This window comes from Gorilla gorilla, chromosome 17 (assembly GCF_029281585.2).
Source record: "Gorilla gorilla gorilla isolate KB3781 chromosome 17, NHGRI_mGorGor1-v2.1_pri, whole genome shotgun sequence".
NCBI lineage: Eukaryota > Metazoa > Chordata > Mammalia > Primates > Hominidae > Gorilla > Gorilla gorilla.
This window is the reverse complement of record NC_073241.2, coordinates 104,479,831-104,506,543: the sequence shown is the minus strand read 5'-3', so window position 1 is coordinate 104,506,543 and position 26,713 is coordinate 104,479,831.

Below are 26,713 nucleotides of genomic sequence, written 5' to 3'. Positions count from 1 at the left end.
CAAATACTAGCTGAGTATTCACCAAGTACCAGGCATGGTGCTAATCGGATAAACACAAGACAGATGGTAAATGTTTGTAGAATAAATGAGGATGTAAGGCCCCACTGCTGTCTTTACAGAGCTCTGGCCTAGTGGGGAAGCCCGCACTCCAAGCACACAGTCATATCAGAGTGACTCCTGTTGTGATAGCAAGAGGCACTGGATCCTGGGAGCGGGTTGGAGTGGGGAGTTCTCAGAGGAGGTGTTACATGAGTGGCTTCTTACAGGACATCAGAAGCCAGCCCACCCTGGGTGGAGGAGCAAGGGTGGCTGGGAGAAATTGGGAAGCAGAGTGTGGGGAGGGCTCCTTCCTGTTGTAATGTTATGTCAACATTACATTCATTCAATCTGTTTACACCAAAAAGTTTATACTAGAAAGTGTGTAATGGAGAAGGCTTAATATATTCCCTCCACTTTATGTACTGAGGATCAATAACTTCTGATGATAGAATGCAAGCACTAGAATATTCAGGGATGTAGGTGTTGACATAACCCTCAAATCTAGCCATGTCATTGGCTGTTAGCCCTGCTATGTTCCAGAATGGCTGAGGCTGAGAGTTAAACCCCCAACAGCCAGCTCAGCCAGCTGTGGCTTTTCTCCAGGTTCCAGCAGCACCATTCCTACCTACCTGATGCTGAGACCCAGAAAGCTTCCATGATTCTCCCACAATGCATCTGTGCTCATCACAGTTCAGGCTCTGCCCATGAGAAAGTCCCCTTCAGACACTTGTTGGATCCCAATTTCTTGGTCATTGCCAGGACCAGAGAGTAAACCGTTGACCTGCTTTAAAAAAAAAAAAAAAGTACATAAAAAACTTACCCAAAGTGCAAGTCATTCCACATAGGAAGTAGAGGAATTGATCCAACCCATTTTCTATGTTCTTCCTTCCTCCCCAGGAGGCTTCAGGTAGCTCATCTACCTGACACTGGCCCTCCATAAAGGGGACAAGTAAGAGAAGGAGCTTTGGACAATGCAATTGAGATTGTATTTTTAAACCCCATATCGATGAACAAAATGTGCTTGTTTCCCTAATAAACATAAGGCTTTGGAAAAAATGTTTTAAAAAGGGAAAGAAAGAAAAAAAAATTAAAGCTGTGCTACTGATTCAGCCAAAATGGCTAGGAGAAGCAACAGCCATCTCCCTGCAGGAGCAACTGCACCCTTGGGGCCCACACTGAGAAGGGAGGCAGCGTTCCACAGCCAGAAGGAACAGAAGAGGAGCTCGCAAAATCATCTGTTAGGGAGGAGGTGTTTTTATTAAAATTGCAATTGTTGTGGTACTAATCAGTGGTAATTATCATTGCACTCACCCAAACCCAGCCGGACGCCGCCGAGGGGGGCTGCTGCCTTTTTCGGAAGGGTTGTGTTTCAGAAAGGAGATTAGCATCAACACTCCAACGGGTAACCCGTCCACAGGTCTCCCTGAAAAGGGAGCTGAATTACTTGCATCAATATTTGAAAAACAAGCGAGGCATATCTCAGACTCAGGAGATATGCTGGAAACTAGAAAAAATAGATTTTTTTTCATATTCACTGCCAGATATTGCTGTGTTACACGGCTATATGCAGATAGAGGACACGGTGAGGCTTATCATGCCAGTGATAGATCCCGCACTGTCTTTAAAGGAATCAATCATTAATTTAAATCGTTTATAGCATGGCTGTTAGCTTGTTAACCCATTTTCTTCTGTGTGGGAAGAAATTGAGTGACTGCGGGTATATGAGCCTTGGAATGAAAGCGATTTTTTTTTAATGGGTCGTTGCTGGTCTCCTAAGTCCTGCTTCTTACTTTGTCATTTTAAAGAAAGATTTTATTTTGAAAATTAATATCACAGAAGCAATCAGTGTGTGGAAAGTTCACATGGTGAACTTCTAGATATGTGAGAGGTAAAAATTCGAACATCTCCCAACCCTCTCTAAGCCCAGGCTGCGGGAAGAGTCACCTGGGTGGGCTGTCACCTCCACCTGTGAACTCGCCACTTTTGCTTCTTTCCTTCTTGTCCCTAAGGAAGTGTAGGCGTCAGGGGAGACTTGGTTGAGTGGTTTTCTCTTTGTGCCCCAGCTCTACTTCCTTGGACTGAGACCTACATCCTTCCAGCTAACCATCATGCATTTGAAGACCAAGTCATATGTTCCAGTGACTCTGCATGTGTGGCAGGCTCTGCTGGGAGCCACGGGGGCATGCAGAGGCAAGGCCTGTGTTCCCGGGGCCTGTGATCCAAGGGAAGAGGTGAGACACAAGCCCTGCAGGAACCTGCATGTGCCGCCTTTGCTGTCAGCGCTGCCGCAGCTGTGTCCCGCGATGGCAGCCAGGAGAGCCTGCAGCAGGAAGGCTCGTGCCGGTGAGGAGGTCTGGGAGGGCCAGCATGGAGCGGAGGACTGAAGCGGGACTTGGAGGATCTTAGAGGATGAGGAAGCTCCAGGAGGGAGGCTCACAGCAGTGCCTAGGTGCAAGGCAGGTGGCCTGGAGCACTGAGGAAGGACCACTGACCACTGGCTGAAATGAACATTGTGGGCGGGGAAGGGGTTTGACCTCTGACTTCTGGGGAGTCTCAATTTCAGATGTCCTTTCCCACTGTCAAGCAACTTGTCAGACTGAGCCTTCTGGTAGCAACTGGGAAGATAGTGCCAGCTCTTTAGGCGAATGTGAGGCTTTTGGAAAGTGAGTTTAGTCCCTAATACTCCAATAAGGAGACTGGAATTCATCCCGTGGGCCGTAGGAATCCATCCAACATTCTAGTCCAGAGAACTGTCTGAGATGGCTACACTACTGTGACCAATGACCACAAATGTGGTGGCTTAAAGCAGCACAGATTTCTTCTCCTACCCTTCTGGGGGTCAGAAGTCTAGAATGGGTTTGCGGGGCTATGTTCCTTCTCCCAGTGAGAACACATCCCCTTGCCTCTTCCAGCTTCTAGATGCTGCCTGCATCCCCTGGTCCATGGCTCCTTCCTCCATATTCAAAGCCATGGCGCAGCACCTCCAATCTCTCTCTCTGCCTCCATGGCCACCTCTCCTTCTTGCTTAGATCTCCTGCCTCCTTCGTATAAGGATCCCTGTGATTACATCCAGTCCACCAAGACCACTCTCCATTTCAAGGTCCTTCATCCCAACTGCAAAGTCCTTTTTGCTGTGTAAGGAACAGATTCACAGACTCTGGGGACTAAGATGTGGACATCTTTGGGGGAACGTTATTCTGTCCATCACAAAAATGGCCCAGTAAATAATAACAACAGTAAAAATGCTAAGTGGAGTGCATTGAGCACTATTTAGTGCCAGGTACTTCTTCTGTATTTTGTCTAACCACTACCATGTGGTAGATAATACTCCCACTTTACAGAAAGACAAACCAAGATTCAGAGCTGAAATGACTTGCTCCCTGTCCTCCTAACTTATAAAAACCTGTCTTGGCACCAAAGTGTCTGACTCCAAACCAAAGATTTCTACCAAAGCAGCATCGGAGGACGTAGATGTGATATTTTGTGCTTGGTTGTGGTGATAGCTTAGTTTCCATAGGTGTTTGTGACTTAAGTAGCCTGGAAAATGTCTTTACTGAAGCACGTTATTCACCAAGCTTGCACCCAATGCCTGTTATGGACTGGGCTCCGGCCAAGTCCTGATCCTGAGGGTCTCAGCCCAGTGCAGGTGGCAGAGACCCTCTGAGCCTCCCATGAGTGCAATAACAGGCCATGAACGAGGCACCACTGGGCCCAAAGGAGACAGCTTTTCCCTCTGTCTGGAAAGGTTAGAGAAGATTTCCCAGAGGGGAAGACATTTGAGCGGAGACTTGAAGGTGAAGAATGAGGAGGATTTTATCATGTGCAGGAGGCTTGGGGCTGGGAGGGGAGGACAAATCAAGCAGAGGACATTGCCAGTGCAAGAATGTGTGTGTGTGTGTGTGAGAGAGAGAGAGAGAGAGGGAGGGAGAAACAGAGACAGAGTGAGGCACAGAGACAGAGAGATACAGAAATACAGACAGACAGAGTCAGAGACAGAGAGAGGCACAGAGACAGAGAGATACAGAAATACAGAGAGAGAATCAGAGACAGAGAGAGGCACAGATACAGAGAGATACAGAAAGAGAGAGAATCAGAGACAGAGAGAGGCACAGAGACAGAGAGATACAGAAAGAGAGAGAATCAGAGACAGAGAGAGGCACAGAGACAGAGAGATACAGAAATAGAGAGACAGAGACAGAGAGATACAGAAATAGAGAGAGACAGATACAGAGACAGAGAGACAGAGAGAGGTACTGAGACAGAGAGATACAGAAATAGAAAAAGAGATAGAGTTAGAGACAGACAGAGAGAAAGACACACAGACAGAGAGAGACAGAGGCATCAAAGAGAAAAGACAGAAGGGAAACCATGTATGCAGAGGCAGAAGAAAGTGAGAGACAGAGAGGGGGACAAGGAGCGAGGACTCCAGAAGCTCTGGACTAGGAGGGAGTGAAGGCCTGAGGAAGGTGCGTCCATGCTGTATTGAGAGCACTGAGTGTGGAGCACAGCGTGGGAGGAGGGCCCGGGGAAGGTGGGGGTGACTGCCTGGGGTGCGTCCTGCATGGCTAGGAACCAACTGTGCAAATGTGGGGCAAGTTTCTCAGCTCCTACAGTCCCATTTTCCTATCTAGTAACAGAGTTAGGTACAATTATTTCTGGGTCTCTCAACATTCCAGATGGGCTGGTTCTAGCTGCTCTCGGAGCTTTCCCGCTGTGTTGGTGTGACCGACCCAGGACAGACATCGCTGCTCTTCCACTCCTGGCCCCTCCAGTGTGTGCTGATGGCTGAGGAAGGGACTCTGGAGATGCCGGCTCCCCAGCCATTGAGCCCAGGAGGCCCCATTCCATGAAGCCCCCAGGGCCGGCAGCAAAGCCCGGGGCTGGCAAGGGGAGCAGGTGTGTTTGCAGACTGGGTGGAGGCCGGCTTCCTACGGGGCTCCTCTCCTCTCCCTCCACTCTCTCTCGTCTTGAAAGACCATCCCACAATCCAACTGCAGGACACACTCGCGCTCAGGAGCTCATCAACTGAGTTGCTACAAACGTGAAAAACTGGAAAAAACCTGAACACCTACCCACAGAGGATGGCTGAGTAAATGATGTGCATCCACATGTTTTACATTTTGGAGTCATTAAAAAACACGTTTATGAAATGTTAATGGCCTGGAAAAATGCTCATCACAAAATGTTAGGGCAAAAAACAGTTTCTACTTTCTGGTTTTCAAACTAGGAATATAAGTTAACCATTCAGAATTAAATTTGAAAAGCAATCAAAAATAAAAATGTGAGGTTGTTTTATAACAATCGTACATGTGTGTCTGCATATGTAGACCTGTGTGTGTGTGTGTGTGTGTGTGCATGTGAATGAAAGGAAATACACCAAAATGCTAACAGATGTTATTTCCAGGAGGGAGAATTTTGGATAATCGTTATTTTATTTATATTTTTCTGTATTTACACATTTTTATAGTAAGCATGGATTAATTTTTTATTCTGAAAATAGAAAAAAAATACATGAACAAAAACATGGTGATTTGCACCGCTTCAGATGGGACCATGAGTCCATGCCTTGAGCTCTGTGTTGGGTGCTGATATCTTTGGCTTAAGGCAGCCTCTCGTTGGGTGAGCACAGACATTCTGAGATGCCGGCTTCTGGGTGTTCTGATACCTGGAGACGCCTCTGAGCCAACTGGGGATCATGCAAATTGTTCCATCTGCCCAAAGTGGCACTGGCATGCCCCGTACCACCACCAGGAGCAGGGCCTCATGGGAGGCATTTAGGTCATGAGGGCTCCACCTTTATGAATGGATTCATGACATTATGAAAGGGCTGGAGGGAGTTTGGTCCTCTTTGCCCTTTCACCCTCCAGAGATGAATGGATTCATGACATTATGAAAGGGCTAGAGGGAGTTTGGTCCTCTTTGCCCTTTCACCCTCCAGAGAAGGCAGCGTTCCAGGTACCATCTTGGAAGCAGAGAGCAGTTCTCACCAGACACTGAACTGCAGCCCTTTGGCCTTGGACTTCCCAGCCTCCAGAATGGTGAGAAATAAGTTTATGTTCTTTATATTAGTTTTTCTTTTTTTACTTTTTTTTTCTTTTTTGAGATGGAGTCTCACTCTGTTGCCCAGGCTGGAGTGCAGTGGTGCAATCTTGGCTTAGTGTGACCTTCGCCTCCTGGGCTGAAGTGATTCTCCTGTCTCAGCCTCCTGAGTAGCTGGGACTACAGGCCCATGTCACCACACCTGGCTAATTTTTGTATTTGTAGTAGAAATGGGGTTTCACCATGTTGGCCAGGCTGTTCTCAAACTCCTGATCTCAAGTGATCCACCTGCCTCGGCCTCCCAAAGTGCTGGGATTACAGGCGTGAGCCACCACGCCCAGCCAGTCTCTGTTCTTTATAAATTACGATGTCTGTGATTCTCTGTTGTAGAATTGACTCAGACAGTCAAAGGCATTTGTTTTACAATTCATGTGTCTGCATTCTTTCCCAGGTTCTGAGGCTGAGGATGAAGATGAGGGCCCTGCCCAGAGCTGGGATAGGTGGAGCTGCATGAAGATGCCACATGGTGAAGCAAAACCTTAACATCCCATCGCCTCATCTTTCAGGGTCTTCTGTTCCGGGAAGTGGCTCCCAAGAAATTACTGGTGGATTGTTGGTGCTCTGAGGGTGAAGAGGTGAAGGAGGAAGATAAAAAGGAGCAGCCGCAGCTTTCCGGTGTAGCCCCCTCTGCTCTGCCCCGTTGCCCAGACACCCGGCGTTGGGCATCAATGGAGCACAAGTACTGTTCTCTAGGCACATCCGTTCTGGGACCATTCTCACATCCTGAGGATAAATTTCTACAACACTCATGCTGTGCTCTCCCTGAAAATTTTGCCTCTGTTTTGAGCCATTATAATGATTCAAGCAGAGACTTCAGAGAAATACCGCCTCTCATGAAAAAGTCTCAGTAAATACACTCCTCAAAATTTTCATTCTTAATATATCAGTAGCTTTTCAGTTCATTATAGTGTTATTAGTCAGTCTTCATAAAAGTGCTATGCATCTTTATTAAAAATGGAAGTTCACATCATTTTATGTTCCCATAAAAATGGGTGGTGGTAGCTTTGATTAATTTCTTCACATACAGTGAACTTTACAGCAAATTGGACAGTGTAATTCAATTCCTATTTCTGCAGATTTTTTTGTTGGTAGAAAATTGATATCATTCATATGTAATCATATTGCCTTTGCAAGAGATATTTAAGAAATAATATCCTGAGGTAATGATCGCGTGGCTTAATTATTAATACCGTACTTTCACATGTGGAGCGCACATTCCTTTTATCAAGCTTGACTTCTATCAGAAAATATTTCTTCAGTCCAGATTCAGCTGTGTGTGCCACCGACGTGCACACGAGTGTGTGTGTGTTGGCGCTTTAAAACTGTTTCTTTTCTTCATGGCTTGAGCATCGTTTCTAGGGTAATCATTGGTTTGAAGAGGTCTACCAACTTAACTATAAAGTCCAAGCCAGAGGGAAACCTGAAAAATAAGGACCAAAATTCAGAGGGTCCCCCACCCACCACCCACTCCCCAGATGCCAAGCAAATCTACTGGGTCTCTTTCGAATGAAACAATTGCAGACCAGAAAAAGTTTATCAGGCTTTGGATGCTGTATTAGGGCTCTCCAGAGAAGCAAAACGTGTGTGTGTGTGTGTGTGTACAGAGAGAGAGAGAGAGAGAGAGGTTTTTTTTTTAATTATTTTTTTTTTGAGACAGAGTCTTCCTCTGTTGTCCGGGCTGGAGTGCAATGGTGCATCCTCAGCTCATTGTAACCTCTGCCTCCCCGGTTCAAGCTATTCTCCTGCCTCAGCCTCCTGAGTAGCTGGGATTACAGGTGTGCACCACCATGCCCAGCTAATTTTTGTATTTTTAGTAGAGACAGGCTTCACCATATTGGCCAGGCTGGTCTTGAACTCCTGGCCTCAAGTGATCCACCCATCTCGGCCTCCCAAAGTGTTGGAATTACAGGCATGAGCCACCGCATCCAGCCGAGAGAGTTTAAGGAATTGGCTCACATGACTGATGGGGCTGGCAGGTCTGAAATCTGCAGGACAGGTGAGAGCCGGGGAAGTGCTGCTGTCATCGTCTAGAGTCCAAAAGCTCTCCAACTACCTAGAGCAGAATTCCTACAGTGGGTCATGCCTGCAATCCCAGCACCTTGGGAGGCTGAAGCAGGAGGATTGCTTGAGGCCAGGAGCTCAAGACTAGCCTGGGCAAGAGAGCAAGACCCTCTCTCTAAAACCTAATGTTAAATGACGAGTTAATGGGTGCAGCACACCAACATGGCACATGTATACATATGTAACTAACCTGCACGTTGTGCACCTGTACCCTAAAACTTAAAGTATAATAATTTAAAAAAAAGGAAAAAAAGAATTCCTTCTCCAGAAACCTTTGCCTTTGCTTGGAAGACCTTCATCTGATGGGTTGGGGCTCACACACATGACAGAAGGTCATCTGCTTTACTCGAAGTCCACTGATGAGACGTTCATCACATGGAAAAACACCTGCACAGCAACATCTGTACTGGGGTTTGGCCATCAGCGCCATGGCCGAACCGAGTTGACAGGTGAAGTCAACCCTCTCAGGTGTTCTGTGAGTGCTGACTGGGCCATCCTTGTCACGTGCCCGTCTTCTCACAAAGGGAGGCCCCATGAGTGCTCCCTGACAGCCCCATCCTGTCTACCTGGCACAGGCTTGTCCTTTCGGGAATCCTCGAAATTTCGGTCCTCGGCACTCCTCTCAGGCCGCTCTCCATCCTGACTCCTGAGGGGTCCCAGCTACTTCCGCTCCTGAGATGCCTTTCCAGGTTCGCCATCAGTCCTTCCCTGAGGACGTCCCTGCCTTGTGGCCGTGGACATCCCGCTGGGTTGGTGCAATTCGGGCCTGCTGGTATGCACTTGGCAGTGAATAGGAACCCTGGTTCTGGCGTACACATGCATCCAGAGCCTACCTGGGGCTCATCTTGAGCCTGGGATGAGAGAAGGAACTGGGCCTTTTCCTGGGAAGCAGCCTCTGTGGCACAGTACTGGTCCCTCTGAGTGTGTCTGGTGGCCCTGGGCCACTCTGTGGCTGCTGTGGGGGCCAGGAGCCTCGCAGGGCTTGGCACCTATGAGTTGGATTCCAACCGAAAGGCAGCTGGGCTGTGGACACATCCATGTGACTGCTGCTCACAGAGTCAAGAATGCATTGCGGTACTTGGAAAATTCATGAATAAAAGACAGCTTTGGGGAAAAGATAGATTGATGAACTATACCACTGGGAAGCCCACCTTCTGACCCCTCTTCTTCCGACAGTGTTATGGGATTTGAGGCTCCTATGCCAGGTTGTGGCTGAACGCCCGGCTCAGGAAGAAAGGGAATGAAACGTTGCCTGAGGAAAAGGGGATGGAGCCCAACACGGGGGTCCTTGTTCCATCACGCACTCTTCACTGAGGAAGAAAACTGATATGTGCAAGGGCCAAGACAATGGTGTGTGGCACACTCACCTGTGTGTGCACGTGTGCTCATACACACATGCATGGACACACCCACAGACACAAAGACACACATGAACACACACAGACACACAGAGACAGACACACAAGAACACACAAAGACATACATGGATACACACAGACACACAGACAGAGACATATGGACACACACAGAGGCACCCATACGCATGGACACACCTGCAGACGCACACATGGATACACACATGAACACACACAGGAACATACAGACATACACCCACAGAGACACGCCCATGGGCACCCACACACACCCACACACAATTCACACTCACACACAATACACATCTACATACCAACTCACACAATACACACACACACAGACATACACAGGTACAGCCACCTACCACCTACACACATTCTCAGTCACACGCTCACACACTGATTCACATGCACACGCCGCACACTGTTTGCTGGGTGCACAGTGGGTGCCCACCTCCCGCAGCTTTCTCCGCAGGAGGCCCTGGGCAGCATCCTCTGGCTGTCGGGAGAGCACCCCGTGCAGAGTCCCTGCCTGGGGAGATACAGCCCTGCAGGGCGCTGTGTGCCCTGATGCGGTGCCAGGAAGTGCCCTTCCTCTGGGTCCTGGGAGAGCTCCCCAGGCGGCAGTGCGCTCCCTGCCCTGCTCCCAGCACACACGCTGCTCCCTTCACGGGTGAGACGACTGTCCCAGAGCATGTGTGGAGTCCAAGCCAAGTGAAGCCCCTCTGTGCTGGCACTGTCTGGCCTCTGACCCCGGCTGGCACAGGTAAGGGCAGTAACCCCATACCTATGCCCCCGCAGCGTGCCCCTGACCCTGGGAGCAGAGCCGGTAGTGGCCAGATGATGGCTTCGGTGTGGTGATGGCCGTGGTTTCCACCTGGAGCCTTCACAGGATGGCTGGCATCCCTCCCGCACAGCCCCGGCCCTGGCTCCCGGGATGCCACCTTCCCCCGGGCCCCTGTGCTGGCTGCATCCTGGATGATGCTGAGCTCCCACGCTCTGCAGAGGCCTGAGGGAACCACCCACCCCAGACATTCTCCTTTAATTAAAGCAACACACCAAATAAAGGTTCTGTTGAGCAGCGACCCCCCTTCCCGTCTTGGAGCTCCTGCCATGCAGTCTTCTGACAGTATTTAGGTCTATGGTTGGAGCCCCAAATGGAGAGAAAGAAAGATGACCCGCTTTTCTTAAATCACAATCTAAACTTGTTTGCAAGGAGCTGAACTACAGGCAGTGTTACCTGGGGCTTCTCAAGACAGGTGCTTTGTCCTTGAGCTTCTAGACAATTGAGCAAGAGCTTTCTGGAACTTCCCCAAGGAGAGGGAACCAGGCAAAGGAAGAAGTATTTGAAATCAACAGGTAAGGCCATAGTGTGTGGGCTCTGCGCCAGAGGGGAGGATGTTTCCGGCTGTGAGAGCTCAGCCGCGTGCAGACAAGGGGCAGAGAGGACTTGGGCATGACGATGCCATCTCTCCAGCTCATCGGGGAGAAGTCCAGAAGGAGATGTGCTTCTGGGACTAAAGGGGCATGAAAGGCACGTTGCAGGGAAGAGGCGCACCTGTGGGACCTAACAGTCCCAGAGAGTGCCCATCCCACGGGGACCCACAGGGCTGTGGTGTCCTTCAGTGGGCGTCAGCCTCCTGCAGACCCCATGGGTGGGCACTGCCATGCCCACTCACAGGTGAAGACGCTGACCCTCAGAGAGACTGAGTGACCTCACATGTGGGACCGAGGCTCAGTGACCATGCTGGGATCTACCACTGAGCCGCGGGGATATACCACCGAGCCGCGGGGATATACCAACCACTGAGCCGCGGGGATCTTTTGGGGAAAATGAACTCTTCTAGGGGCAATAAAACATGAACAAAATTGCATGTCCCCGTATAGTTTGGACGGATCAAAAGATGTGTGGAATATGAGCATGTGTACTTGCTCTCTGCTTGAAACACACGACCACCCCTTCTACGACATCAGCATGAAGAAAGAGTGACCAGCCGCGGTCCCCAGGGCCAGCCCGGGAGAGGTACCTTTGGGACCATTTCCCTCTGGGGAACCGGTGTGAGGCAATACCGCCTGGTGAAAGGATAAAGGGGCCTCACCTCAGGGCACAGCACCCAAGAAAGTCCCCTCACGTCCTCCGCAGCTCTGCTCTCAAGAAGAGAAAAGAAACCTCCAGGAATTGCCGGCGTCGAGTGGGTTCAGCTGTTCCGCTCTCCAGCTGGGACTGGCTACAAACCTCACCAAATGCGAGGGGACTGGCTTCCACCTTGGGCTCTGTGTGTATCATTTCCACCCGAAACAGAATTGACTTCATCACAGCAGCAAAACAAAGACAGCTCTGAGTTATACTGTAATTCACAGCGGGAGATTTATGAATATTATTTTCCTGTAAAATCTAGCATTTTTCTCGTTGCTGCTTGCAACCTGTAAGTGGTATAAAGCTATGCACCTAGCAGGACGCCACACTGCCTGTGCGCGGGGTGCCCACGTGGGTACACAGCCCCCATAAATGGTGCCTTTGTGTTTAACTTGTCTAATCAGCTCGCCATATCAAAACTTCATAAGTGGTTGCTTCTCATTTAAAGGTCTAGTAAAACTGCAATTACTATGGCTGTAAGACGCCTTGTTCCGAAAAGTGCATTAAATAGTTTTATAGATGTGGTTGGAAACACTTGTGCAGTTGTGTTTGCGAAAGCGAATGAGTTCATTAATAACGGGACCCTGAGACAGAAAAATAAGTCGGGAGCTGTGAAAACTACTTGGGCCTTTGAAGCTCGTTCTTGGATGTAATTTTTGATGTCGGGACAACTGTTTCTACTTCATTAAAAGAAATTGAGGTGTAACCTTAGTCAGCTTAACAGACCAGTGGCATTTTGGCTGTAGCCTTTGGAGCAAAAGTCTGGATGAGAAAGAAAAGCCAGGTTTCCTCTGAAAATAAAAAACGGAGAGCCTGCCTCCCGGCGAGGTGTTTGTAGCCAGCGGGATCAGCAGCTCAAGCTCAGGAGCCTGGCGACTGCAGGCTGTCCCCAGACCCATGGACACGAACAAGGTCACCAGCCGGGACGCTCTGGGGTGGCGTGGTCTCCAGGCTCTTCCTGTACGACTTTGGAAAACAGGTGAAGTCCCAACAAGGACGCAGCCTCGTCTCCCACCCCCCGTGTTTGAGCTCCGGGATGCTGGTCCAACTTCACACATTCAGGCTGGAGACCCAGGGTTTCTTTGAATGCGGATGAAGAGGATCCCGCAGCCCAGAGCTCCCTCTCTCCATCCGCGTAGATGCTGCCGGCCACACAGGCATATTTCCAAAGTGCATTTTTTGAACATTGAAATCTCAGATTTGCTGTAAATTCAGGCCGGGGAGGATCTAGCAGATGGGCAATGTGTAAGTTACAAACCTAAGGGAAGCTTTTGCATTAAAAAAAAAAAAGAAGAAAGAAAAAAGAATAGAAAAAAGAAAAAAACACTCTTAAACTGCAGCTCTTAAAATAAAGGAAGATTTTCTGTTTTCCATAGTGACTCACTAAACCTTTATTTAGACAGTTGGTAAAAACACCACATCACATATTTCACATGTTTTTTTTTTTTTCCAGTGCTGCAGTTTAAAACAGCATCATGTTTTTTCTTCTAGAGGGAAGTAGAAATCTACAGTAAGGCATTTTTGCCTTTTTTAAAAATGAAACCGAAATGTATTTTGGAATGGTTAATATTCCCAGTCAGACCCACAGCACAGCCCCCTCTGGTGCACATATTAAGGAGAAGGATTAGGACTGTTATGGGGTTTTGTTCATTTGCTGTTCAACAGTTCCCAGAGATGAATTTCAATGCTCATTCAAAAGTACAACAAAAACATAATGATTTGAAATCCATCATCTCACTGTCCCAGCAGTTTTTCTTGCTGTCGTTCTCGCCAGGTTTCAGGTTAGCTGGATAATGGCAGAGGAAAGCTGGATTCCCGCGACGCTGCAAAGTGAACCCACCGCGGCCCAGTGCACGAGGCCAGCACGCGAACTGTCCTTCCGAAGCAGGGTACTCCCAGGACCCAGAAAAGGAGATCAGAGGAGGCCAGGCCAGAAGCTCTGAGCAATGAGATGTGTGCAGGGAGCTGCACCTGGGTTCCCTGAGTCCCGGGATCCCTCTGCCATCCGAGCATCACACCAATTACAAGGAAGTCCTCATGCACATATGCGGAGGGCACACACACACAGGCACATATACAAAAATTCATATACACGTGTACATACATACACCAATGCATGTACAAATGCACATGCACACACACGGATACATACACATGATACACAAGCACACCACTTATAAGCACACACAAACACACAAGCACATATACACACACTCACATACACAAATGTATACATGCATCCACAAACGTACAAATACACATGCACATATACACACATGGATATACACACAGAAATATACACACACACGGACACATACACACAAGCACACTCACACAAATGGACACACAGGCACACAAGCACACCACTTACAAGTACAAACACACAGACACATATACACACTCATATACACACGTGTACACACGCATCCACAAACATGTACAAATACATATCCCATATATACACATGGATACATACATGGACCCATATACACACACACACACAAGCACACTCACACATGGACACACACACACACAAGCATGCACACGGACACACACGCACACACACAAGCACACACACGGACACACATGCAGACACACAAGCACACACACGGACACACATGCACACACACAAGCACACACATGGACACATGCACTCACAAGCACACTCACATGGACACACATGCACACACACAAGCACACACATGGACACACATGCACTCACAAGCACACTCACACACACGGACACACATGCACACGTACCCGGCCTGCTCCTCTGCATGCGGCACCAGGTGAAGAACCAGACAGCCTCCCAGGCCCTCTCGGGCTTCCCCGCCTCAGCATGCAGGGCAGTCCACGCCGTGGCTTTGAAGAAGGATCCCCAGGAGTCTCCTCATGCACTGGCATGGCCCACCTGAGACGCAGGCATGTAGAGAGGACCCTTCTCCTCCTGGTGAGCACACTGCTCACTGCTGAGAAGCTGGGTTCAGTGTGTGGGACTAAAGTTCCAGTGTGGGACCCTCCCTCCTGCCCGCCTAGCTCCTCCTGACTCTCTACTCCTCAACCCACACCAAAGTCCCAGAGAAGTTGGTGTAAGGCGGGTGGGCGGGAGTGGGAGGGGACGGTGCAGAGATACTGACGAGGCCCACGGGAGGCCCCTCGAGTCCTCTGTCCCCTCATCCTTGCACAGCCTTTGTCCTGCTGGGAAAACGGCTGTGCCCAGCACACAGGACAGACCCCACTCACTGCTAGGGGAAGGCCATTGTGCTCAGGTGGCCACAGGCCCGTCGGGGGCACACAGGCTTTTGGGCGCTCTTTCCCATCCCTCTCTTTCTGTTCATTCCTGTAAAAATCAGTGACTGTCAATGCTGCAGATTGTCCTAGCAATAGCTGCGCTTCCCCTCCATGCAGGGATGTGACATGGACTCCGTGGGGTCCCCCCATCCTTCTTTCCCTCCCCCACCCAGGACACTTTGTGCCCAGCCCCTTCCTCAGCACTCACCACACACGCCCAATGCCAGAGCTGGAACTGCTGAGAAAGAAAGGCTCACCTCCCACGGCAACACACTTCCACCATGGAATGTGTCTGCAGGGGGAAGGGACTTGGAGACAATTCCTATCCTGAAGGAAAATGTTCCCGGGCCTTGGAGAATGGAAATCGTTTGTGGTTCTTGCACAACAGAGCCTTTCATCTTATTTTAGTAAGTACTTGCTTGTTATTAGAATCTATCAGAGCTAACTTTCGTGTCTTGATGGGAAAAGGATTGAGGTTACACCTCCATGAAATGGAGGTGGCCATTAAAGGACTTTCAATGATTGACCATCAATGATACACAATGATTGGCCAGAAATGTGTACACAATGATTGGCCAGAAAGCTGGATTTTTGTGTAAATACTGTAGTCCCGTCAAATGGGAAAGCATATCCCTTTTTCTCATTCTAGTATTTTCTCTGGGGTTATGAAGACCACAGCATAACCACAATATCAGTGATGGCACTGCCTGGCTTCATGGCACCCTGCCGTGCTGCATGAAGACAGGCTGTGCCTTCTGGTTGTCTTTAGGTGGGGTGCAAAGGGGCTACAAGAGGCTGTGGAAATACGCAGCACTCACACTTCCTTCTGGGATGCTGACATTTTACATCTGGGAGCCTGCACACCCTCCACCTTAGCATTTCCATCTAACCAAAATGCACATTTCCGAGGCAGGAGAGCTGGCCAGCCCTCCTGTCTTGCACTCACATCCCTGGACGGCAGTGTTGAGCAGGTGTTCTGCACCCAGGCCCTGCTATGGTTGGTTTCCTTGAAGATCACCAGGTGGGCTGCAGTTCCTAAATGACACTTTCAGATGGACGCAGGCCGTGATCTCACATTTACCAACATGATAATGACATCAGGTGCTAGCCCTGTGGGTAAGATGACTCCAGGGAAGGGTCTAGAAGTTTATTTTTCCGTCTAACCTGGGTTCAGGGGGTTGGTGGTCCGGGATTCTGCTGCACTGTGGCCTGTGGTGCAGCTGGAATGGCAGGTGTCTTCACAGGCAGCAAGTCTGTCCCCTCCCTGGTGTTAATAGACCTGAGATGTTTTACTTCCACGGTGTCAAAAGCTTTTGGTTGTACAAGGCTGTGGCATGCACTGAAGTCCTAACATTTTCCGTCTAGGAAATGAGTGTCATGCTCACTGTGGAATGCACAGGCCAGAGGGTGGGGAAGACATGCCGCAGGGAATGGGCCTCTCCCCTTACAAAGGTCGCCGGCTGCCCGCTTTGTAGAGGCACAGAGGCCCTGTCAGTCACGGCCACCTGTCCCTGGTGTGGGGCTCTGTGCATGACAGCCTGGCCAGGCAAGGGAGCACCCAACCCAGCAGGGAGGCCCGAGGGAAGCCCAAGGGAGGCCCCAGGGAGGCTGGGGCTCCTGTTGGGGCCTGGGGCTAGCAAGGGGCTGGCGAGGGGCTGGTGCCAGGAGGTGGCCTCCCCGAGGTGATCATATCTTCCCTAGGTTGGTGGCTGTGGACAGCCTCAGCACAGAGGGACACGGGTCAGCCAGCTCCTGCTGCCAATGTCCTATGCAGCCCCTGCCCCTGGCTCCATACTGAACCCACGGGCTGAGCCAAAGCAGCCAAACAAGGGAGCTGGCGATGCGGGACTGCAGGGCGGTGAGGGGCCCAGGTGGGGTCAAGCGGCCACTGCCACCTGTAAGCCTGGAGCTGGGTATCTCCTGGGGTCAGAAACACAGACTCCGCACCTCCCTCCTGGCACAGGTCTCGGCCTCCCTCCAGGCCACACCCTCGCCCACCTGCAAGGACTGGAGAGGTGCCCCATGAGCCGGGTGCCAGTGCACACTCACACTCATGCAAAGCACACTCACACTCACACACTCAAGCAAATGCACACTCACACTTGCACACTCATGCAAATGCACGCTTACACTTACACAGTCACGCATGCAATTCAGGCTCATATAAAGTCCACACTCACAAACACAAAACACACTCGAGATTCACAGACACACAGGATCCACACCCAAAAATACACAGAATTCACACACAGGGTCCACACCCACAAACACAAAACACACTCGAGATTCACAGACACAGGATCTACACCCCAAAATACACAGAATTCACACACAGGGTCCACACCCCAAAATTCACAGAATCCACACACAGGGTCCACACCCACAAACACAAAACACACTCGAGATTCACAGACACAGGATCCACACCCCAAAATACACAGAATTCATACACAGGGTCCACACCCCAAAATAACAGAATTCATACACAGGGTCCACACCCCAGAATATACAGAATCCACACACAGGGTCTACACCCCAAAATACACAGAATTCATATGCAGGGTCCACACCCACCAACACAAAACACACTCACGATTCACAAACACACAGGATCCACACTCACCAGGGTTTACACCCACAAACACACAGGATTCACACTCTCACAGGGTCCACACCCACAAACACAAAACACAGGATCCACACACACACGATTCATGCATTGGATCCACACACTCGATCCACACTCACAAACACGCTCATGAGTCACACATCACATTCACTCACAGAACCAAACATGCTTCACACCCAGTTCACACTCACACCTGCTTCACGCTCACACAGCCACACAACCTACACAGGCAAGCACACTCACACATCCAGGTCACCTGGTAACTGAGACTCTGCCAGCCGTGAGCCCCACAGTGAGTCAGCACTGGGAACCCTACCCTTCCCACCCAGGTCGGCGTCCTTCCTGGGGCTGACGTGAGTGGTCCCTGCGCTAGTTTCATCGCTGTGACTGGGGAGGGGGCTCATTTCCCTCCACAGGGGCGCAGCAGCGGAAGGACAGAGCAGCCCCTTGGGTTTCACCCTTGACCATCTCAGTAAGAAAACCCAGAGACGGCCTGCAGAGGGAGGAGGAACAGGGTGCTGTACTGAGATGGAAGGAGAGGGCGCCCGAGCTCTGCTCCCGGGCTTGCGTCTGGCCTGCAGTGGACTTGGCCCCTCACTTCTCCGGCTCCGGGAGGGCCCTACTAATGGCCCAGGACTCCCTGGAGCAGCAGCATCTTCTGTGCAGGTGGGGCTGGGGCCAGACCAAGCGGTTGCCGGATGGGCGCCTGGCTGCACTGCTGACGGCCGAGAGGTGCTGCCTGCCTGGGGGAGGACGCTGGCCGGAAGCCCCTGCCCGGCCGCCCTGGCATGCCTGGCGTGCTGCGGATGGGGTGGGGGCCAGGAGTCGGGCAGGCAGGTGTCGGGAGCAGAGGCTCCCGCAGCCGGCCACGCGGAGCCTGGCCCAGCAGGGACGTTGGTCCAGCCTGGCCCTCCCAGGCCAGCCCAGGGATTTACGCTCTGCCCTGGCTCTGCAAGCCCTTTGTGAGTCTCTGGTGGCCAGCTCAGAATGACCAAAGCAGGGCGGGCTTTCTATGGTCATTTCTTTACCGCACATGACATAAACCACCCGAGAGCCCCAGTGAATGGCAGGTAAGAAATAAACGGGCTGAGCTGGGAACTGCCAGCCTGCAGTGGGGCTGCCCAAGACCCGCCTCTTAGGGCATATGTTAGCACGGCATCTGTTCCCAGATGGCCCTTCTTAATCACGGCGACTCGAATGCGAGGATCCGGGAATGCAGCCGAGGGAGGAGGGCCTGTGAGCTGTAGGCCCTGCTCAGGACCGGGTGCCTTCAGCCTGGCGGTGCTCCCAGCCTCCCTGTCCTCCCCTCCCTCCCGCTCCTCCCCTCCCTCCCGCACTCCAAATGCTCTGAGTGCAGAGGGGAAAGCTGGGCATGGCACAGACCCCTCCCACATGTGTGGCTGTGCACGGTCCCCACCACTCCCATCTTTAAAATGAGGCAGATGCCAGCACCTTACAGGCTTGCTGGCATAAGGCTTAGAAAAAAACAAATGCAAACGTGTGAAATAGCAGCACCACCGCTCTTGATCTTCTCTCCAACTTCTTTGGGAGAGCCAAGGCCCATGAGTGGCCACGTGCATCCCGTAATCGCTTCTCTTCATTCTTAGTGTTTAAAAATCATGTTGCCGTTTCCCTCAGTCGTCTCCGTGCACCCTTATCTCTGTCGCAAAGCGTGGAGAAGGCCAAAGGGCCCCCTCGTGCACCGAGTGCAGGCACAGGCCCTGGAGTGATGGACAGAGCCCTCCAGTGATTACCGGGGGAATCCAGTGACCTTTCCGGAACCAGCTCCGGCCAGGTGGGCGTATCTGTGTCACGGAATGAGCCCCACCGTTCTTGTCTGACTCACTTCTGCCCATTTATTATTTGTGCCTCCTAATGACTGATCACTGGGAAAGAACAAATGTAAAGATGTTTTTAAAGCACTAATCCTAGTTCTCAATAGAGGGTAAACAGTCTTGCTTGTAGGATAGGTTTTTGCAAAATTTTCTCTTTGATGACCCTGACTCATCCCTGTGGAACCTCCTCCTGCTCCTACAACAGACCATCCCTTTTCTAGGTTGCTCATATTCCACTGCTTTTTCCAGGAGCTAGTGACCTCCCCATCATTGTCAAGCTGCGAACCTAGAGCCAATGGAGTGTCTCCTCCCACACTCACCGCCCAGCTCACTGCCCGTACCTTTGAGAGTTCTGGTTGATCTCAAGGTGTTCCCTATCGGAACACCATAGGTTCCCTGGATGGATCCTCGGCCAGCAACAATCCGCCCGAGAGTCTGACCCTCTATCTCCCTGGTGTAAAGGGACTGTCTTTTTTTATTGGATGCCACTGATAAGGACTGGAGGCAGGGAGAAGACAAAGAAAAGATAAAGAATTGGGAGACAACTTCATTGAGTTTTCTTTTTCCTTTCTAAGCTCATCTGATTTTAAAACTAAAAACAGGGAACAAATGAATTTGGTAAATAAAATTTGTTTCACCTCCATGTCATGGTCATTTATAATTTGGAGGAAGAGAGGATGCAAGGAAAGAAGAGTTGGATGGAAGTTATGAATGTGTTGGAGAATAGTGGGAGGCAAAACTGGTGGAGGAAGAAAAGGAGAGAAAAAGAGAGACAGCTCCAGAGGGCAAAGGAGGAGGGAAAATAAAGAGGGACAGAATCGAAACCCTAAGATTGACAAGAAGCAAAAGAGCCTTCATCAGGAAATAAAAGGATGCTTGGGATTTGTTTCAAAATAAACAATACGGTGTGGGGAGGGGTGGATGGCCAGGCGACAAGGCAGGCCCAGCCATGATGTTGTGGGGGCTGATGATCACCTGGCGGTCATGATACTGTTTATCTTCTTTTGTGCGGGTTTGAAAATTATCCGTTCAAAAAAGAAGAAAAATCTTGTCTTGTGAGGTTAGGAAGTCATCTGCAAAAGACCGCCCTGACTTCTGACATCAGCTACAGAGCTTAGGGCTTTCCAGGCCGTCCCTCATGTCTGATCATTGCTAGAAAGACTGGCGGAACTCACAGGAAGCTGTCAGAGCCACAGCACTTCAGCTTACCATTAGCCAAGGGAAGACAGGCGTTGGACAGGGTCCCGAGAGACCAGGTATGAGCTTCCCATTGTTCCGCGGGGTTGGGGACAGCAGGACTCCACTGGACATGGGGTGTGGCAACCCACACAGAAGCTCCCCCAAGCCTCAGTGCCTGGGGTTTTCATGGGGCTCAGTCACGTGGGGGTGGCCGCCTGTGCTGCCTGTGACTTTCAGACTCCAGCCCTTCCGCTGTAGAGCAGATCCTGCGGGGCCCAGGGCCCCCACTGTAGGCTCCCAAATTCACAAAGACACTCCTCCTGAAGATCATCTCCTGGGAGGCAAGGACAGAGCTAGACATTTTGGGTCAGGTTAATTCTTTACTATACAAGTATGGTGAATTTTAAACTATGCTCCAAAGAGATGCCTGTAGATCTTCAGCTGGAGCTGAGAGCAATGCCTCAGGGCCAGGTTCTCAGCCTTCTACATGACTACGATGGAAGCAGCATTTAAAAATCTATGTTTCAAAGCAAACTTCCAAACGTTGTGTGTTGCAATGTTATTTGTGCCCACCCCCTAAATTCATATTTTGAAGTCCTAACCCCCAGTACTTCAGAATGTGACCTTATTTGGAAATAGGGTCATTGCAGACATAATTCATGGAGATGAGGTCACCAGGGTGGTTCTTAATCCACTAGGACTGTATCCGTATTAAAAATTGGAAATTTGACAGGCAGGCGCACAGGGACATGCAGGCAAAGATGAAGGCAGAGACCACGATGATGCTTCCATGAGCCAAGGAAGGCCCGGCTGCCAGCAACCCCCAGCAGCTGGGAGAGAGGCCTGGAACAGCTTCTCCCTCCTGCCCTCAGAAGGAACCAGCCCTGCCGACACCTTGTCCTCCAGAGCTGTGAGAGAGTGCCTGTCTGCTGTTTAACACATGTGTTTGTGGCTCTTTGTCCTGTCAGTCCTAGGACACTAATACACCAAACCACATGTTACTTGAATGAAGAAGGCTGTGGCTATAAAGAGACATTTGAAAATCACTGACCTAGATGATTTCTTCCACTTGTAGATGAGGAAATTTATACCCATCAATGAAGAGGGCAGTGACAGGGAGAGACAAGAAAGATTACCAAGGAGAGACGCTGAGCAGGAACCTTGCTGTGTTCTCGGGCTCACCGAGGCACCAGCCTGATGTAACCTTTTGCCAATGATCTTAGAAACTATAATCCAGCCGGGTGCTGTGGCTCACACCTGTAGTCCCAGCCCTTTGGGAGGCTGAGGCAGGCAGATCACTTGAGGCCAGGAGTTCGAGACCAGCCTGGCCAATGTGGTGAAACCCCATCTCTACTAAAAATACAAAAATTAGCCAGGCATGGTGGCAGGCACTTGTAATCCCAGCTACTTGGGAGGCTGAGACAGGAGAATCACTTGAACCCAGGAGGCAGAGGTTGCAGTGAGCTGAGATTATGCCACTGCACTCCAGCCTGGGTGACAGAGTGAGAGCCAGAAAGAAAGAAAGAGAAAGAGAGAGAAACTGTAATCCACTGACTGACTACGCACCCCTCTGCTCCTTACCCATTGGTTCTCAGATGCTCAATGGCACCAGTGCAGGCAGTGCAAGGAAATCCTGGTGAGCAGCAGTGCTTAGAACAGCAACGGGGTGAAGCCTGCGTGAAATCAGCCTGGTTCAGGAAAGTCCTCACCCCAACTTCCATTTTGTAGACCAAGAATGGCAAATCAGTGGCAAGGGTTGCCTCTGATCGCCTCTGATTGACAGATAAAAGTCACCTGGAGCAATGTGTTAAGAAGGACTCTGAGAGCACATCCTGGCACAGCCAGGAGGAACTCTGAGATCAGCAAGTAATGCCTGACACTGGTGTTAGAGGAAGCCACAGATTTGCCAGAGATCTTCCAGATTGTGGATGAAAATATTCCATGAACTTGGACCAAAAGCCTCCTGCAGTTCAGCGAGGTATCAGTAGGCTCCCAAGAACAGTCTATCCAGAAAGTCCAGTTTGGCTGGCGTGGTCTGTCCTACAACAAAGCACATGTAGGTACAGCAAAGGAATGGTGTGCATTTTCCCTCAGCAGCAAACATGACTGAAATTTCCAGGTTCACAAGGTGGGCTTGGTTAATGACAACCACCACAGGGATCACACTCGTACTGTGAGCCGGGAGCTGAACTCGGGGCTTCCCAAGAGCCTCGCCCATTTGGTCATCATTCCCATCCTGCAGTGTGGGTTTTCTAGATGAGAAAACTGAGCCTCCGAGTGGCTGCTCCTTGCCCAGGTTTGCATAGATAAGAAGGGGCAGAGGCAGGATTCCTCGATGATGCTGCAGCTTTGTGCGATATCAGTCATCTGGGATTATAAAATCAATAACTTCTCAGAACTAACATGTAGGGGCTCTCCAAGTGCCCAAAGGAGCTCTTTTGGTACTGGGGGGTTTGCTTTCAGGTCCTGCTACTTGGAAAGTGTCCAGTCATTTAGGTCTGGTGTCAAGTTGATCTTTTCTCTTCCTGTCACAAATGCCGCTTCTTTTGATTAAGAGATGACTGTGATGTTTTCTCTCATCCACAAAAGACCCCTGTCCCAGTCCCGAAAGCTGCAGCCCCTCCAGACGTGAGCGAGCAGCGCCCCGGCTGTCCTCCGCTTACCATTCCTGCCTCCGTGTCTGGGCCTCAGCAGGACTGCTTTATGGACGACTTTGACTTTTTGTGAGAGGCATTCGTTTAAGTAGCGTCACTTCCCTCTGGGATTCAGACCCACCTGCTCAACCCACTCTCTGGCCACACCCCTCTGCTGGCTCCGCAATGTCCAGCGATCCTCAATGTCTACAGGAGGATTTTATGGCTGTGGTCCCCTGCCCCAGCAGGCCCTAGAAGTGCCTCTAGGGGAGGTGATGGTCAAGGAGTCACAGCTCAGAGCCCCCACTGCCAGATACTCCACTCTATTCAGAGAAGCTCTGTGTTTCTTCATTTTTATACCAGGTCTCATCATAAGAGTTATTTTGAAAATAATTTTGTCTCCTTTAAAAAATGTTTCCAGGCTGAGCATGGTGGCTCACACCTGTAATCCCAGCACTTTGGGAGGTCGAGGTGGGTGGATCACTTGAGGTGAGGAGTTTGAGACCAGCCTGACCAATATGACAAAACCCCATCTCTACTAAAAAATACAAAATTAGCTGGGCGTGGTGGCACATGCCTGTAATCCCAGCTACTCGGGAGGCTGAGGCAGAAGAATCGCTTGAACCCGGGAGACGGAGGTTGCGGTGAGCTGAGATCGCGCCATTGCACCCCAGCCTGGGCAACAAGAGCAAAACTCTGTCTCCAAAAATAGATAAATAAATAAATAAATAAAAATAATAAATAAATAAATAGATAAATAAATAAATAAATAAAAATAAAAAATAAAAAATGTTTCCAACCTGCTAGCTTGATGGATAAAGAAAATCTGGTCAGTCTGGGTAGCCAGCCCTCCACAACATGGGGCCCAAGCCACCTTGCCATGGTTCGTCCCTTCTAACTGAGCTGTTTACTGCCCCAAACCCTAGGGTGCACCTGCCCTTGTCAGTGCTCCGTTTTCTCTCTCCACACTGGGTTTTCTAAATGTCCTGACTTTCCCTAATCATCTCATCTTTGAGACCCAGCCCAGCTATTGCACTCCTCATAATGCCTTTCCACATGGCCCCAGCTCCAGCTGACTCCTGTCTCTAACCTTCTAAAGCATGGCCAACTACAAACCATTGGCCAATGTGGCCCATCACTTGTTTTTGTAAATAAAGTTTTATTGGTACACAGCTGCATTCATGTGCTTGTGCATTTTCTATGGCTGCTTTCATGGTAGGATGGCAATGTTGAGTAGCTGTGACAGAGACCCTCTGGCCTGAAAAGCCTAAAATGTCTACTCTCTGGCCCTTTCAAGAAAATCTTGAGCCCTGTTCTAAAGCACTGCAGCATGCATGCTGCCAGAAACACGCATGTGCTGTCAGGTATAAAGATAACATCTCCTTAGGAGACTACAGCCTTCTTTGAGGACAGAACCTGTCCCCCTAACTACTCTCTCTCCCTCAGTACCAAGCACCAGCCTTACTACCACAGGCCGTCGATAAATCCTAATTGGTGGACAGACAAATACATGGATGGCTGTCTAAAGAAGGAAAGCATGCTGCTCTAAACCCTTCCCTTTAGACATGAAGAGAGTTGTTTGGAAAAATCTCCAAACCTTGGCACATTTTTTTTTTTTTTTGCGGGGGACAGAGTCTCACTCTGTCGCCCAGGCTGGAGTGCAATGGCGCGATCTCGGCTCACTGCCTCCTGGGTTCATGCCATTCTCCTGCCTCAGCCTCCCGAGTAGCTGGGATTATAGGCACCTGCCACCACGCCTGGCTAATTTTTTGTATTTTTAGTAGAGATGGGGTTTCGCCGTGTTAGCCAGGATGGTCTCCATCTCCTGACCACGTGATCCGCCCGCCTCGGCCTCCCAAAGTGCTGGGATTACAGGTGTGAGCCACCGCGCCCGGCCCGTAGGCACAACTTTTTACATCCCATGGTATACTTGATGATGGAGACCAAGCCAGCAGATCTTGCAAGGTGCTTAAGAGGGATGAGAAATGTATAGTCACATGCTTTTGATAATCATGTACAAATTGAGTTTTGACTTGCATAAAAGTTTAAACAAAGCTTTATCTTCACATTGGATTTATTTTCATGGGCAGTAACTTTTAATATTTTAGCATTAAAAGCTGGCAGTGACTCAAAACCATGTGATCTCAGGCCATCTCAGGGTGTTATGTAAGGGCTTCACTGTGGACCACATAGTACACGAAATAAACGACCTCTATTTAATTGCAGCTTTAAATTTTGGTTTTTCATATATTGGGTTTTCCTAAAATGAGTACCTAAATGGTTATAGAAACCAAAACAGAAAATCTTATTTTTCATCCAGCAAACTTAGAATATCTCTTCTACTTTAAAAATTATAAATGTAGTATTTATGAGGACATGTATAACTTCTTTTTTTTTTTTTTTTTGCCTTTAACAAAAAAGAGGGCGTGCATACTCTTGGGCAGATATAGCTCACTTACTTGCCAAAAGAAGTTGCAACAATATCCCACCAACAGCCTACAAACGTAACCGTTTTCTATATCCTTGCAAACAATGGATATTATCACCCTTTTCATCTCTGCCTGCCTGCAAAGCAATGTGTGTGTGTGTGTGTGTGTGTGTGTGTGCGCAAAACATTAATGTTTGTTACAGCATTAATGAGGTTACTCATATTTTTACATGTTCATTGGCAGTTCATTTTTCCATTGAGCTCTTTGCATTTTTCTTATTGATTTATAGAAGCTCCTTATATAGTATGAATATTAACTCTTCGTAACATGCTGCAAGTATTTTTTGAGTTTGTCATTTATGTTATAACTGTTTTCTTGGTGTTCTTTGCTAGTAGAAATTTAAACTTTTTCTCACTGATTCAATTTGGTGCTATGCTAAGAAAGCCCTTCTCTCTAATATTAAATGTAATTCCCCTTATTTTTTAGTATTTTTTTATATTTAGATTTATCATTGTGTGAAGGATAAGAAGGAAATTTAATTTTATACTTTCCAAATGGATATCTAGTTGTCCCCAAATCACTGATTGATAAGCTCATCATTCTTCCCAGTCTAAGATGTCTTTTTTCAGGATTCTGGGCATTTCTTAGAATTCCATAGAATAATGGGCATTCTGATCCATTGTTCCATGTCCCTATCCTGAATCTCAGATTCGAGTTTTACAGCTTTCAGGGTCAGTGTCACACTCTGAGGCTGCATTGTTGGGGGAGTCTAGAAATTATGCTCCTCATCTTGGAATTGATCACCCCAAGTGAAACGACTAGCTTGGGGTCACAGGGAGCATTTCAGAGCCATGACTGGAGCAAGGGTTTCATTTCTTAGGGCAGTTCTCTTTCCACAATTCATACTACTTCCCCTTTGAGCCCTAAATAACAATATACACCACGTTTAATGGATTGTGCTTCAAAATATGACATCAACAATCATGTATGTAGGGCTTTGATTTTGTT